This window comes from Cotesia typhae, unplaced genomic scaffold (assembly GCF_013202065.1).
Source record: "Cotesia typhae breed Kobodo isofemale line unplaced genomic scaffold, CoteBio_Ctyphae contig_43, whole genome shotgun sequence".
NCBI classification, from domain to species: Eukaryota; Metazoa; Arthropoda; class Insecta; order Hymenoptera; family Braconidae; genus Cotesia; species Cotesia typhae.
Window position 1 is genome coordinate 1,635,337 of NW_027423752.1, and position 14,778 is coordinate 1,650,114.

The following is a 14,778-nucleotide window of genomic DNA, read 5'->3' on the forward strand; positions in this document are numbered from 1 at the left end:
ATTATCAACGAAACGTTGCGGAATTTGCCCGTGCAAAAAAAAATCGTCTTAAAATTGGCGTTTGTTTAAGATCTTAAACGTGACACAAACCAAAGCTATTTTAAGACTTTTTTAAGACGTCAAAAAAAAAAAATTCCGAGAGCAGATTTTTGAAGTGTGGTTCTCGAATTTTTTATGAAAATAAGACGATATCACAGCGATAGCTCCAGAAAATTATTCTGAGTCTTGAAATAGTCTTAAAATAATCTAAAAATCACCTTAAAAAAATCTTAAAATAGTCTTAAAATCATCTTAAGAAATCTTAAAATAGTCTTAAAAAATCATAAAATAGTCTTAAAAAAATTTTTCGTGACTATTTTAAGATGAGCTAACAGCGACAGAGCCCCGGAACATTAAAACGAAGCGTCTTAAAAAAGTCTTAAAATAGTCTTGGTTTGTGTCACGTTTAAGATTTTGAACAAACGACAATTTTAAGACGATTTTTTTTACACGGTTGATACAATTTAAACTTCAAATAAATCACGGATCTCAAACAACCTGAGCATTTACAGTTAGTTTTAATAATTATTATAAAAACAATAATAATATTGATACTTATAATGATAATAATATTGATACTCATAATGATAATAATAGTGATACTGATAATCATAATGATAACGATAATGATATTGGTATGTATAAAAATACAAAATAAAAAAATATTAATAATAATAATCCTACTAAGATAATAGTAATAAAGAGTCCTTGAATAATAAAGCAACGTAAGTTTTTTAGTTGTAGCCGACCTATCGCAATCATCATGTTTATACGTAACTAAATACCCGATATATTCTTAATTCACTTAGCTCATATATTTGCTCATTCACTCACTCTCATACGTCTTATTCAGTCATTCGTAAAATTTAAATTAATTCAACATGAATAACGAGTTAGTTACATTGGTACTATACATATACCAGCCAGTACGGACAGTATGAGATAAATAGTTAATAAAATAAATAAAAATCGAAGGTGCAAAATCGATAGTAATTCCCATAAATTACAATATAATATCCGCAATGACGGACAAGTTACACGCATGCAGACTACTGGAATATACATGATACGTAAGATGTAAGATGTAAGACAAGACATTAGTTTCATTTTTACTTTATTTTACTTTTTAATTTACTGTCTCATTATGGATTTCAGATCCTCGTAACGATAAGCTTGTGATGAGCTAAAGATCTCACTGTCGATTGTTTAGGTCAAGGTAATTACAATATTATTTTACGTACATGGACGTTATGTATATGTATATTCTAATTTCTATCATTTTTCATGACTCAATTTTATTTCTTTTTTTTTTTTTTTTTTTTTTCATTTTTTACGGACAATTGTCGCGTCACCTTTCATGGTTTATCAGAGAATGGCTCACCCTTTTTCCGCCTCCTCATTTTTGTAGACATTGTCTTTCTTCTAGTCGTGATTTTTTTATTTTTACACAACTTAGTATTATCATCATGATTAATAGATAGATTGATAGATTCAAGTTATGGTAGAAGTAAAATCATATTTCCGTAAAAAAATTTATAGCCAAAAATAAGTACGTCAAAAATTGGTAGCCAAAAATACGTCCGTCAAGTAAACATGTTTTATTGAACAAAAATTAGGAGAGTTAAAAACAATGCTTCAGTTTCAAGAATTTCTTTATTGATTATATTGGTTTGAATCTACATGGTATGATACACATATAAGATTTTAGTTATGTTTTGATACATTCTGGCCGTTAAACTTCAACGTATTTTATATTTTTATTAATTGTATTTATTTAAGATATAGTTTTTAGAATAATATAATGTCTTTGTTATGTGCAGGTAAAAATTTTTGAAAAAACCTCGTTCGTCGTAATTTATAATTTAGCACATTTAAGTAAAAAACAATGATTTTTATTCTAAAACAATACACCTAAAAGTTAACTCTCCAGAAAAAAGACAATATCGCAACCATGCGCCACCTGTCGGAGATTTAGAGAATTAACTTTGGTCAAAAAAGGGCTTAATACAGGCATATATCAGGCCTAATATGATCATATCAAGATATATTAAGCTAGATATGGTATAATATAATTATTCATGGCCTAATATGGCCATTGTTAACTTCCCGCTAAGAAAATAGAAAATTTTAGACAAAAGGGAAGTTGTTAATTTCGGTCCGATTTTCAAAAGTCGAGTTTTCATCGGATCTCTACAATTTGAGGTCCCAGTAAGCCATTCTGACTATTCCCGTCGAGGTGCCTGGCCGTGTGTGTGTAAGTGTGTGTGGATGTATTTGTGTAAATAAATTTTTGTTGTACGGTTTCTCAAAAACGAATCAACCGATTGAATTGAACGACTCGTCACTTGAAAAGGTTTATTAAAACTTCGATCTAATTAGATTTGAGAGTTAAGCTATCCAGCCGTTCCGAAAAAATAAAAAAAAAAATTTTTATTTTTATGTTTTTTTAAAATAACTTTAAAGCGTGTGGAAAAATCATAATAAAACCATCTCTTATTTAAAAAAAAGAATTAAAAATGATCTCATATGTTAAATGCTCATAAGAAATCGTATTAAAAAGGATTTGAAGGATATATCAGAAAGTATTCAAAATTATTAATAATCAAATCATTTTTAATTCTTTTTTTTAATGAGGGATACGTACATATTTTGTGCTAAAAAAAACTGCCTCGAATATATTTTTGAAAATGAAAATCGAACGATGCATTCAAAAATTACAATTATTTAAAAATTCACAAAATTTTGTTTTTCGGTATTTTTTTAAGATATCTTTCAGATTTCTCAACTAATCGTTATAAACTTACACGTTTTCTTTCGTGCTAAAAAAATTCCGTTGAATGCTTTTTTAAAAAAGAAAATTGAACGACGCATACAAAAGTTATAATTGTCTGATAACTGAAGTTTGAAGTGCTCAAAATGTGAAAAACGTTATTTTGAGCTTGAAAAGCTCAAATATTAATCAAAAAACAGATTTTAAGAGGCTTCAATTTAAAACTTAAAGGAAAGTTGGCCTAAGGTTGGCCCGATGCGCGGTCAACCGATTTCCAGATTTTTTTATCTCAGATTATGGCAGCATCTATACCAATAACTATATATTTACATATTAAACCACATCAAAAATTTTTTTCATAGGTTCTCAATAATCTTAAAAATATTTCAATGACACGAATTAAAAGTCATTAAAATTAAAATACTATAAGACGGAACTGATACTCGAATAAAATGAAATAATAATGATTATAATCTAAGTATGATTAGAGGTTTATTAAAACAGTTAAACAGATAATGTTTTAAAAACGTTTTACGGCATTCTTCGGATGTCTTTAATTTTATTTAACTTCTATTGGTAGATATAGGCGCTAGTTTCTATTCTATACATGTATAAAATGTTCATGTGTACATGCTAGCTAGAAACTAGAGACTAGATATCAGCGTTAGAGACTAGACACAAGTCTTAGTTAAATGGATAGACGATGGTGCAAGAGACAAGACGCTCATAGTACTTATGTACAGTCAGTACATACCTATCTAATTTACGTAACAGGCCACGTTTTATATATAATAGGGATTTATTTATCTGTATAGAATCTTTCGATAATAAAATTCATCTACTCATCTACTTTTGTATCTTCACATACATATCTTATTAACGTTACAATATCTTTTGATTATATTATTCTACACTCTGACCATGAATCAAATAAAATTGTCAAAATTTATTTATTTCAATGATTTTACGTACGATCAAAAAATAGTCACGTTTAAATTTTAAGATTAAAGCGACATGGTGTGAAAATTTTTTTATTTTACGACCCAGAATTAAATGTAGATCACAGTACATAAATAATCAAGATTAAAAAACCATAAAAATAAGGCTAAAAACCTTGAAAATAATAAAAGTTTTCCTTGGTATATCTTTCTTTTACAATCTCAAGTTCTACGCTCCCATTTTTCCGGTTTCCGGGGTCCATTTTTAAGATCAAAAGGCCAACCCGATTTCTTTTAACTGAAAATCAATAAAAACTACAATAAAAAATCACAGTGATCTATAGACCACAAGCTTTTCATTTTAACTTACCACATAACTTACAGAAATAAATTTTTTTTATCTTAAATCTCAATAAAACATAATGATTAAAAGTCCCTGAAATAGGAAAATTTATTTTATCACGCGTTTAATTTTTTTTTATCCAAAATAAAGACAAATTTAAAAGTTTCATGGTAGTTAAAATATTATAGAATTTATTTTTTTGGTGACAAAGAAATTATTCCTTGAAATTGTATCGATTTAAAATGAAACAATTTTATGCTAACCAAAATAAAAAATTTCTGTATAAATTAATCGAAATTTAGATAAAAGAAAGTTTTCTTTATGACCAAACCACTTTATTGATTTGATAAAAAATTTTTAACCGAACTAATTTTTGAATGTTGGAAGTTGTGGATATATAATCGTGATTATTAAAATTTGATATTTATAAATAAAATACACAGTTGTTTACGCTTGAGAGTGTCGGTTTGTACTAATTTAAGAACTAATAGGAAACATTTACCATGAGGTATAAGCTTCTCCTTAAGAATCATAAAATTACAGATGTTTTATTAAAATATATGTACAACTCCAAAAAGTAAAAGAGTCCTTTGTATGACACAAGTGTCCGCAAGGGTCACACAGAAAAACAGGTTCACTTGAGCTCAGAAAATATTTTTCTTTCTAGTTATTATCTATGTATTTTTAGAGTGATCTTTAGCTAATTTTATGTAATATCAATTATAATTTTAATTTTGTGATATTAGTTTTTATAACAAATTCTTAATTTATACTTCGTTTATAAGCTGTTATTTAAGGTACCAAATTTAAAAATATAAAAATAGTTGTTAGAAACCCATTATCAAATGAAGTGTAACATTGTCTTTTCAGTATTTCTAATATTCATTTTTGTAATATCAATGATGTATTTTATTAACATGTTATTTTTATCTATATCATAATATTGCCATTTGGCCGATAGGTCTTGGCATAATTAAAGTAATTTAAATCTAAATCTAAATCTTGAGCGAAAAAAAAATTTTTTTTTGATTCAAGAAATTTCACTAATTCCAACAAAATTAATTTTATTGCTTTAAGAAATACGTATCTTGATCCAAGAAAATATATTTAAGTCAAGAAAATCTTCTTGTTTTGAGAAAATTCAGCCTCTTGCTCCAAAAAATTTAGTTCCTGATAGAAGTAAATTTTCTTGTCTTGAGAAAATTTCTCTCTTGCTCCAAAAAATTATATATCTCGATAGAAGTAAATTTTCATTAATATTTTTATTGATTAACATGTCAAATGGGAAGATCAGATAATATTGAATTATTTTTTTTCATTCAATATGTATAATTGCAAGCTAAAAGAATATAAAATGGGTATCAAATATTCAAGAGAAAAATCTTCTCAAGGTAAGAAAATTTTTTTCTCGGCTGAAGTAGGTAGCGCTGCTTCCCTAAAGTATCTATAAATCTTGATCAAATATAAAAATTTATTGTATCAAGTATTTATGATAATTTGAATTAAAAAAAAATTACTTCCACCAAGAATAGAATTTCAAGAAAAATTTTTACTTCGGCCAACACAACTTTAGTCTTCCTTCAGGCACCGGAAAATTTTCTTTAGCCAAGAATTTTGCTCTCCAATCAAGAAATTTTTCTTTCTGTGCATAAAACAGAGGTAGGATTTATTTTTCCCTATCGAAAATACTTCAACTAAATATTAAGTTTCCTTAAACATACAAATCTAAGCATAAAGTAAAATAGTAAAATGAAATAATTTGTACGATTCAATTTTAGCTCCGAGAAATTCAACAATCGTCAATGAAAATTTTTCTTAAAATTTTTGTTTTTTATCTTATCAAAAAGTTTTCTAATAATATTTTCAGTCATTAACAATTATTAATAATTTGCACCTTCACGAAAAGTGTCCCCAACAAAACAAGGTGATAAATAATAATAAAGCGTATCTCAGTTAACAACCCTTAAAATCGGGGAGATGAATTATAGATACGTTAGACAGATATACTGTGTAAACGGTGGGCGCTGAGTGAGTTGAACGGATGGATAGTGAATAAGCGCGGGCAGGGAACTCTTATATATGCTATACTATATACTAGCTCTTTTATATATAATACACGATACACGATCAGATCGAGTCCGTTCACCTTTTATCCCAGTAACACGGCGTCGTAGTCATCCGGCGTGCGCGGGGAAGATACGAGTAGAGCGACAAACTACAAACTTTACAAACACTACGACTAATACAAGTCTAATGTAAGTATAATGTAAATGTGAGTGTAAGTACGCACACAGACCTAACGAGGATTCTATTACCGGGGCTGTTACGTACACACGTACTATATCTGTTCGTCTTGGTCGTTTATTCGCTTGCTTACTTACTTACTTGCTTACTAATACACGTACTGTGTGTTAACTCTCATCTCATACTCATTTCACTGTGTACTATTATATGCACTTGCATTCACCATATACATGTATACATATACTCATATGTACAATAAAAGAGAACGAGGAAGCCACCGTGTGCTTTATTTGTATTATATCGGTCTTATACTCTGCTGCTGCTGCTGCTGCTCCTGCTCCTGCTCCAGCTAAGCGCTGGAGCCAGCGTGTCTCCTTTCCGCGGAAGTATATGGTATATCGAGGTAAGGGCGATCCGAGACCTAAGAGATCATATATACAACAGGAACGACTGCTATAAGTATCTTTAATGTAAGCATCATCAACAGCTGATGCTTTAAGTTGTTACAACTTTGTAGCTGACTTTTTGTTTTATGAGGATAATCTTATAAGCTATTTATATTTTGCGAGACTTGAGATATAATTTACAGTGATTTTTATCTATTTAGATTATTTTATATGGACTTGTTTTTTTTTTTTTTTTTTTTGATTAAAAATATTCAAGATACTCGAAATTCCAGGGGAAAAATCTTCTGATATAAACTGACATTTCCGTACGGCCATATAATATACTTTTGTATAATAATTTTTCTCTTAAGTCAACACAAAAAAATGTTAAATATTTAACACTAAAATTTTTGACGCAAAATTTGTACTTTTGATTAAAAAATTATATATAAGCGTATATGATCATATTGTGTCAGATATGGGTATACCACGTCGAATATGGCTTAATATGGGTAATTTTTATATCAAGGCATTTTAAAAATTGTAGATGAACCTATCGGGCAATGTCAAGAAATTTTTTTACAAAAAAAGAATCATGAAATAATTTAACTAGTCAGATATATTCTGATATGCTTGTATGTGGCTTGATATGGTCAAGTTTCCAACCAGACAATATCTGGGCAAATTAAGAAATTTCTGGCGTGGTATGAATTGTAAAATCCTTTTATGACTTAATGTGGTTCTATTTGTTCAAGATTTTTATAGATTTTGATTTTTTTTCTTACACTCAACTTCAGTCTCAAATATTTTTTGAAATTCTGATGAAATCGATACACAGAAAAAAAAATTTACTTGAATCAAGTGAATAATTTTGAAGAACTTCATCTTCTTGATTTGAGTAGAAAAATTCTTGAACTAAAAAAAAATTTCTTGGTTCTAAGTAAGTTTTATTTGATTCAAGAATTTTTTGTCTTGATTAAAGACAATGAAACTTTTTAAAATTGTTTTTTTTTTGGTTCAAGAATTTTTCTCTTGAGTAAAGTTAGTTTTTTTAACTTCCCGCGGAGAAAATTGAAGATTTTCAAAAATCGAGAAGTTATTGTTTTTATTCCGTTTTGCAAAAATCAAGTTTTCATCAGATCTTAACGTTTTAAGGTCACAGGAAGCTTCCCTGACTACCCTCGCGATGTTGTCACTATGTCTGTATGTATGTGTGTAAGTATGTGAACCGCTTATAACTTCTAAACGGATTAGAGGGAAGTTGCAGGGATGGCCTTCAGGGTCAACCGTTTTCCTATTTTTTTTTGTGTAATTGAATTTTTTCTTATAGCTAGAATAAAGTACATATTTTTAAAAGAGATAAAAAATTAAAAGATTACTATAAATCATTTGTCTATTCATACATAGCTTGATATGACGACATTGGAAAAAAGTTTACGGGAGTTCTTTAGCAATTTTACGGTAATCCGTTTTTGAACAAAATTTTACTTATCATTTTACAACTAGATTTAATGTTCGCGCTCCTGACTTTGCATATAAAATTACATACATTTTTATGCTCAAGATATATTTGACCAATCACATTCCGAATAAATTGGGTTCACATATATTTCATCTCAATTTTAAATTAGGGACTAGAATTTGAATTTGCGCGCGCAAGCACGCGCCTTACTATAGCGTTTGCATATATTTTCATGCTCATGATATATTCGACCAGTCACGTTACGAATAGTTTAATGCCACATACATTTCATCTCAATTTTATATAAGGATAATGTTTACCCCTTTAATGATACTTTGAAACTGACTATATTAATTTTATAAATTTATAATTTAGAATTCCTTTCTTAAAAAAATTGATGTTCAATAATTTTCAGTGTAAAATTCTACAAATTAAATCTTCAAAATCATTATATTAAACAAAAAAAGAATCAAATTTATTTAAAATCAATGAATTCTAGGTATTAAGAATTACAACACTAAACATCAAAAAAAGAAAAGCAAAACCGTGGACCAGAATCAAACTGCCGACCGTCAAGGTAAGCGCATGTCAAAATTGAGTTAAAGCCTAAATAAAATAAATAATTATTTTAATGAAATCGTCGGATACTTAAAATAACTTTTGTGTTTCTTTTAATTAGAAAAAAAAATTGTTAATTCTTTACTTCTTTTATTGGTTTTACTAATTAGAAAATCAAAAACATTTTTCACTTTAATTTCAACTAAACTAAATTACTTAGTTTAAATTATCTGTTCTTTTTAATTTAATTAATAAATTGTCAAACTTACTTTATTGCTGAATAATTAATTAAATTTTTAATGAAATGTATAACAGATAAATATATGGATGTATCTGTTACAAAAATTAAAAAAAAAAAAATCTTCTTTATCTAGCATAGTATTTTTTTTGTTCGATATAATTTTTTTTTCGAGCGTGCTCATCGTCGTATTTTAAACATCAGTCAGACGTAAATTATATCCCAAAAAATTCCTGATTCTAGGCCTAAGGTCTAGACACTCTAAACTAGAGGATCTTTCAAGGCCAAAATAATCCTGGGTTCATTCACCGAAATACAATAAGTTGGCCAAAAACTAGATGTTCGATGAGACTGCTACGGACCACCTTATATCATGTCTTATATATCCCATCTATAAACCTATTGTCCTTTTTGTACATTAAGTTCTTGTACTTCAGCAGCTACAAGTCAGAGTAATTCGAAATTTTACAGAACCTCGAAGCGGAAAAAATTAAGTTAAGTATTGAAACATATTTTACACTATAGATAAATCCGTAATGCACAAGAGCTCGATAAATAGAGACACTTTGAAACAATATAAGCATGGTCAGGATGTGAACACTATCCTTATTATCCTTTTTGCAGTGCGCAGAAACTAGATACTAGAATCTAGTCACTAGACATTCAACTCCGGTTTGTCGTCTACAATATCTCCATCTTCTATAAATATATAGAAATGTATAGTCGGACATTGCAAGTATATTAGATAATAAATTTAATCTAATGAATAAGTGGTTCAATGTTCTTTGTTTTCTTTAATAGTGGATCATGTTTAAGGATTTTGAATTTTTTAAGAGAAAACTTTTTTGTCTTATATTATTATTGATATTTAATTTTACTTTTTCTACTTCTATAAATTACTTTCTTAGAATTCTTAAGAGAAAATAAATAAATCTGCAGTCAGTGTATTGTTCAATACATAGTAAAAAAATTATTTTCGAAATTTTATCATTATTTCGAAATGTTCAGGTTGAATTCATTTATTTAAGATGCCAAAAAAAAAATTCCGAGAGCAGATTTTTGAAATTTGGTTCTCGATTTGTTATGAAAATTAATTTTTAGACGATTTTACGACTTTCTAACCACTACATTTTTGAGTACACTCTTTTTAAATTGAATTTGAAATTGTTGAATTATCGGACAATTTGAAGATTTTTTAAGACTATTTTTAAACTATTTTAAGATTTTTTAAGACGATTTTTAGATTGTTTTAAGACTATTTTAAGACTCTTTATAATAATTTTCTGGAGCTGTCGCTGTGATATCGTCTTATTTTCATAACACATTCGAGAACCAAATTTCAGGAATCTGCTCTCGGAATTTTTTTTCTTGGCGTTTTAAAGTAGTCTTGGTTTGTGTCACTCTTAAGATCTTAAACAAACGACAATTTTAAAACGATTTTTTTACACGGGATCTTAATAATTTCATAAAGATTCTCAAAAATGTAGAAAAAAATTTATTTGACTTTATTGACTGAATCAATTACAATTATTTATTTTGATTAATTTCATTTTAAATTATGATTTACTACATATTCACCCACAAAAACTAAAAATCATGTCATCAGATGCCAAATTTTTAATTTAAGAGCATTTATTATCATATAACATCATCATTAGTATCATTTCATATATTATATCCTCATTTTATCTCTTGAATCACCGCGAAAATGTTCTTAAACTTTACTAGTACACATGATTGACTCATCATAGAAAGTTTAGCTGACGTGGAAAATTCTTACCAGCGCATACAATATCTGCGAATCATCGTGCTACTTTTATAACCCATCAATTAAATTGATTTATTTCAGCATAGCGAATAGCGAATAGCGAACAGTAAGCAAAAAAACTATTTATTGCGTGAAATAATGTTTCTCGAAAGTTTTGTACCTGCATGAGTCACTCGCTAATAATAGCACCGACATAAACATGCAATTACAACAAAAATGTTAATGCTTAAAATATACAACTAAAAAAAAAAAAAAAAAATCAGTGAATAAAATGTAGTAGCTCAAATTGAAAATTCATAACATTAGAGCAACAATTATGTATACAACAGTTTCAAAATAATCTTTAATTTATTGGCAATAAAACTTAACATGAAAAAAGAAATTTGTAAGTCAGAAAAATTAGACCCTCGTTTTTTTAAGGTTAATTTATTTTCAATCTTAACCGTGAAAGATTTTATTAGACCATGGTGTTTAGTACTACAAGTCACAGGTATTTCCACATTTTGATTCTGGGCAAAAAGAAATACTTTACCAATATATGAGCTCAAGGTATTTGTCATGGTACAATATTGTCAAAAATTAAAGATTAAACGCACCGCAAAAGTGTATAAGCTTGTAGTTCAGCAATCTATAATTTTTACGCAAGACTGTACACAGAAAGAAAAATTTCTTTAGTGGAGAATAAAATTCTTGGCTCAAGAAAATTTTCGGGTGCCTGAAGAAAGACCGAAGTTGTGTTGGCCAAAGTAAAAATTTTTCTTGAAATTCTATTCTTGGTGGAAGTAATTTTTTCTTAATTCAAATTATCATAAATATTTGATACAATAAATTTTTATATTTGATCAAGATTTTTAGATATTTTAGGGAAGCAGCGCCACCTATTTCAGCCGAGAAAAAAATTTTTTCACCTTGAGAAGATTTTTCTCTTGAATATTTGATACCCATTTTATATTATTTTAGCGTGCAATTATACATCTTGAATGAAAAAAATGATTCAATATTATTTGATCTTCTCATTTTACATGTCAATCAATAAAAATATTAATGAAAATTTACTTCTATCGAGATATTTAATTTTTTGGAGCAAGAGAGAAATTTTCTCAAGACAAGAAAATTTACTTCTATCAAAACTAAATTTTTTGGAGCAAAAAGCTGAATTTTCTCAAAACAAGATTTTTTTTTTTATTTAAATAAACTTTCTTGGATCAAGATACGTATTTCTTTAAGCAAGAAAATTAATTTTGTTGGAATAAGTGAAATTTTTTATATCAAAAAAAAATTTTTTTTCGCTCACGAAAATAATTAAGAAGAAAAATATTTTCTTGGCTCAAGTGAACCTTTTTTTCTGCGTATCTATAATTTTTTGAAATGATCCTAATATTGTGTATTAATTAGATTTAATTAATTGAGGTAATTAATTATCAATTTAATCAATTAAAATTTACTTGAGTTATTTCAATTTAATTTTTACAGAGTCAAATGATTAAGAAAAAATTTTTTATAGCTCTGCCAGTATATTAACGAATTATAAATAGCTGCATTGAGTGAACGTATCATTCGCATATAACTGTTGGGTCTAAATACAAAAATTTATAATTTTCTGACGGTATTTCTTAACCACGACAACTACCTTAAGTTTTTCAGAGTGTGCTCTTACCTAAAACTTGTTTCGTTTTCCGGACGATTTTTTCGCTAACAACAATAAAATTTTCCACGGAAAAATAATCGATGATACTTGTCTGACGCAAACTTTCATAAACTTTCGAGGAAGTGAATGTTTCACTTCTCTTCTCCGACGTGAGGATAAAAAATTGTTTACTAGTTGTGAGTATTATTCTATTTTTTAAACTTACTACGACAACGTGTTTATACTTGAATGAAAGTTTTAGACTTTCTCAATAATGATTAGTTCTTTCCGGATGTCATTATAGAGAATTCTTATACTTATAATTTTGTTTACTTTATCATCGATCTTTACTGATTAAATGACTGTAATTTCAAAGATACAATTATATATTATACATAAGTTTGTTATTAAATCAATGCATTAGTTTTTATTGGATACGTCAACAGCAAACGTCATTGGTTAATTAAATTCAGGTATTATGTATGGTTGAATTAATTTAAAGATAATAATTCAAAGCTGTGGAAAGTAAAGGAATATTTAATTTTTAAAACGTGATTCCTGACGTTATTTAGATTTTTTTTTTTTTTATAAATTGACAAACAAGAAAAATGTTTCGAAGCTATTGTTTATTAAGTTTGATTAAAAATTTATGTTTAGTTGCTTTAAAAAAAATATTTTAGAACCGAAAAAATTATATTTTGACCATGATTTTGATTTAATAATTTTTTATCTTGATTAAAAAAAATTTTTTTTTGTCTTGATACTCTATTTTGTTAAAATGATAATTCAGAAAATTTTCTGCTTAGATAGCTTTAATTTATAGCGTTAAATTTCCTCTATTTCACCTAAATATTCTTTGTTTCGTGCCCACCTATTACCACTTAGAATTTTCAAACCATAAATAAACAATTCTTAAAACCAACACTCCATCAAAAATAATTGCCGTTAATGTTACGCAACTTATGCACAAGTTATGCACCAGCTCCCTTGTAAATATTCAGCGTAACAACTAAACCATCAAAGTATTTATATTTGTACTTATAAATAATAGGTCATCCGCTACTCATCAATAACCACTCACGACTTGTAATAGTAAGCCCACCAATACACGTCAGTTCTTTACCGACCGGTACATACTTTTCAGTACTTACAATGTAAAAATTATAGCTTGTACAATTTTTTAAAAATTCTACAAAAATTTTTCTGAGAATTAATCACGTCTGTAATTGTGACAAAATTATTTTGCAAAAATTGAATGTCGAAATCGTTAGACACCTGTACACAGTAAAAAATTTTGCGTCATTGCGTCAAAAAATTTTGTGTTAAATATTTAACTCTTTTATGGGTAAATTTAATATTTATTGCATTAAAATAACATAAAAAAGTGTTAAATATTTAACACAATAATTTTTAACCCAAAATTTTTTGACGCGTTGACGCAACATTTTTTACTGTGTATATTTTTTGCTTAAAATTTAAGAATTAATACAAATAAAATATTTTTGAAAAATTGCATCCACAATTTTTGTATATGCAAAATTAAAAAATAAAAATTATTCTATGACAATTTAATTGTTAAAAAAAATTTTTTGACATACTGACGCAACATTTTTTACTGATGTGTATATTTTTTGCTTAAAATTTAAGAATTAATACAAATAAAATATTTTTCAATAATTGCATCTATAATTTTTGTATGCGAAATTTAAAAAAAAAATTTATTCTATGACAATTTAATTGTTAAAAAAAATTTTTTTTAATTTTCATACAACTAAACTATCTTAAATATGACTTTATAACAAATTTGTTATTTATTTTCTCAATATACATCCCAACAGCCTAAGGGCCATTGACAGAGTAACAAAAAGATGCATATTTATCTAAAAATAATGTATAAAATTATTAAAAAAAAAAAAAAAATAATCCAAATATCATGAATTTTTTTTTATACCTCAAATACTAATTTCAGATGAGGAAAAAATTTGATAGCAATTAAGTTAATATGAAAAAGTTTAATTAAAACATTGTGTTAATTTATAAAAACACTAGCTGTTACTCGCCCGCTCCGCTGGGTGATTTATAGAATTGCATTCTTACATCTAGACTTGAAATTTAATTAGAGTATTGTTCGGACTTGCACAGATTCCAAATTCTATCATTGAATTCATTGAAATGAAAACCAAAATTTGTAATGGGCATTGAAAGTTTCAGTTAAAGAAATTGCAGGTCTCATAAATAAAAAAATCTGCCTAGTATATAAACATAAACTCTCAATTTATTAGTATAAATATTTTTCTTATTCACAATAATGGATTTGTTAAAAAAAAAATCACAAAAATTGTCAAATGTCTGTTGATTCCAGTATCATAAAATTCTATAAAATATTTCGCCTCATTAGTTTTATA

The 14,778-nt window shown here is 27.3% G+C and overlaps 1 long non-coding RNA gene across 1 annotated transcript; it reads left to right on the forward strand.

Moving 5' to 3' along the window:
- The first annotated feature begins 934 nt into the window (after window positions 1-934).
- On the forward strand, window positions 935-9,700 carry LOC141528349 (uncharacterized). The gene is made up of 4 exons (XR_012479354.1): window positions 935-1,116; window positions 1,195-1,255; window positions 8,682-8,759; window positions 9,222-9,700. It is a non-coding gene; the product is annotated as an uncharacterized LOC141528349 (long non-coding RNA).
- The last annotated feature ends 5,078 nt before the right edge of the window (window positions 9,701-14,778 follow it).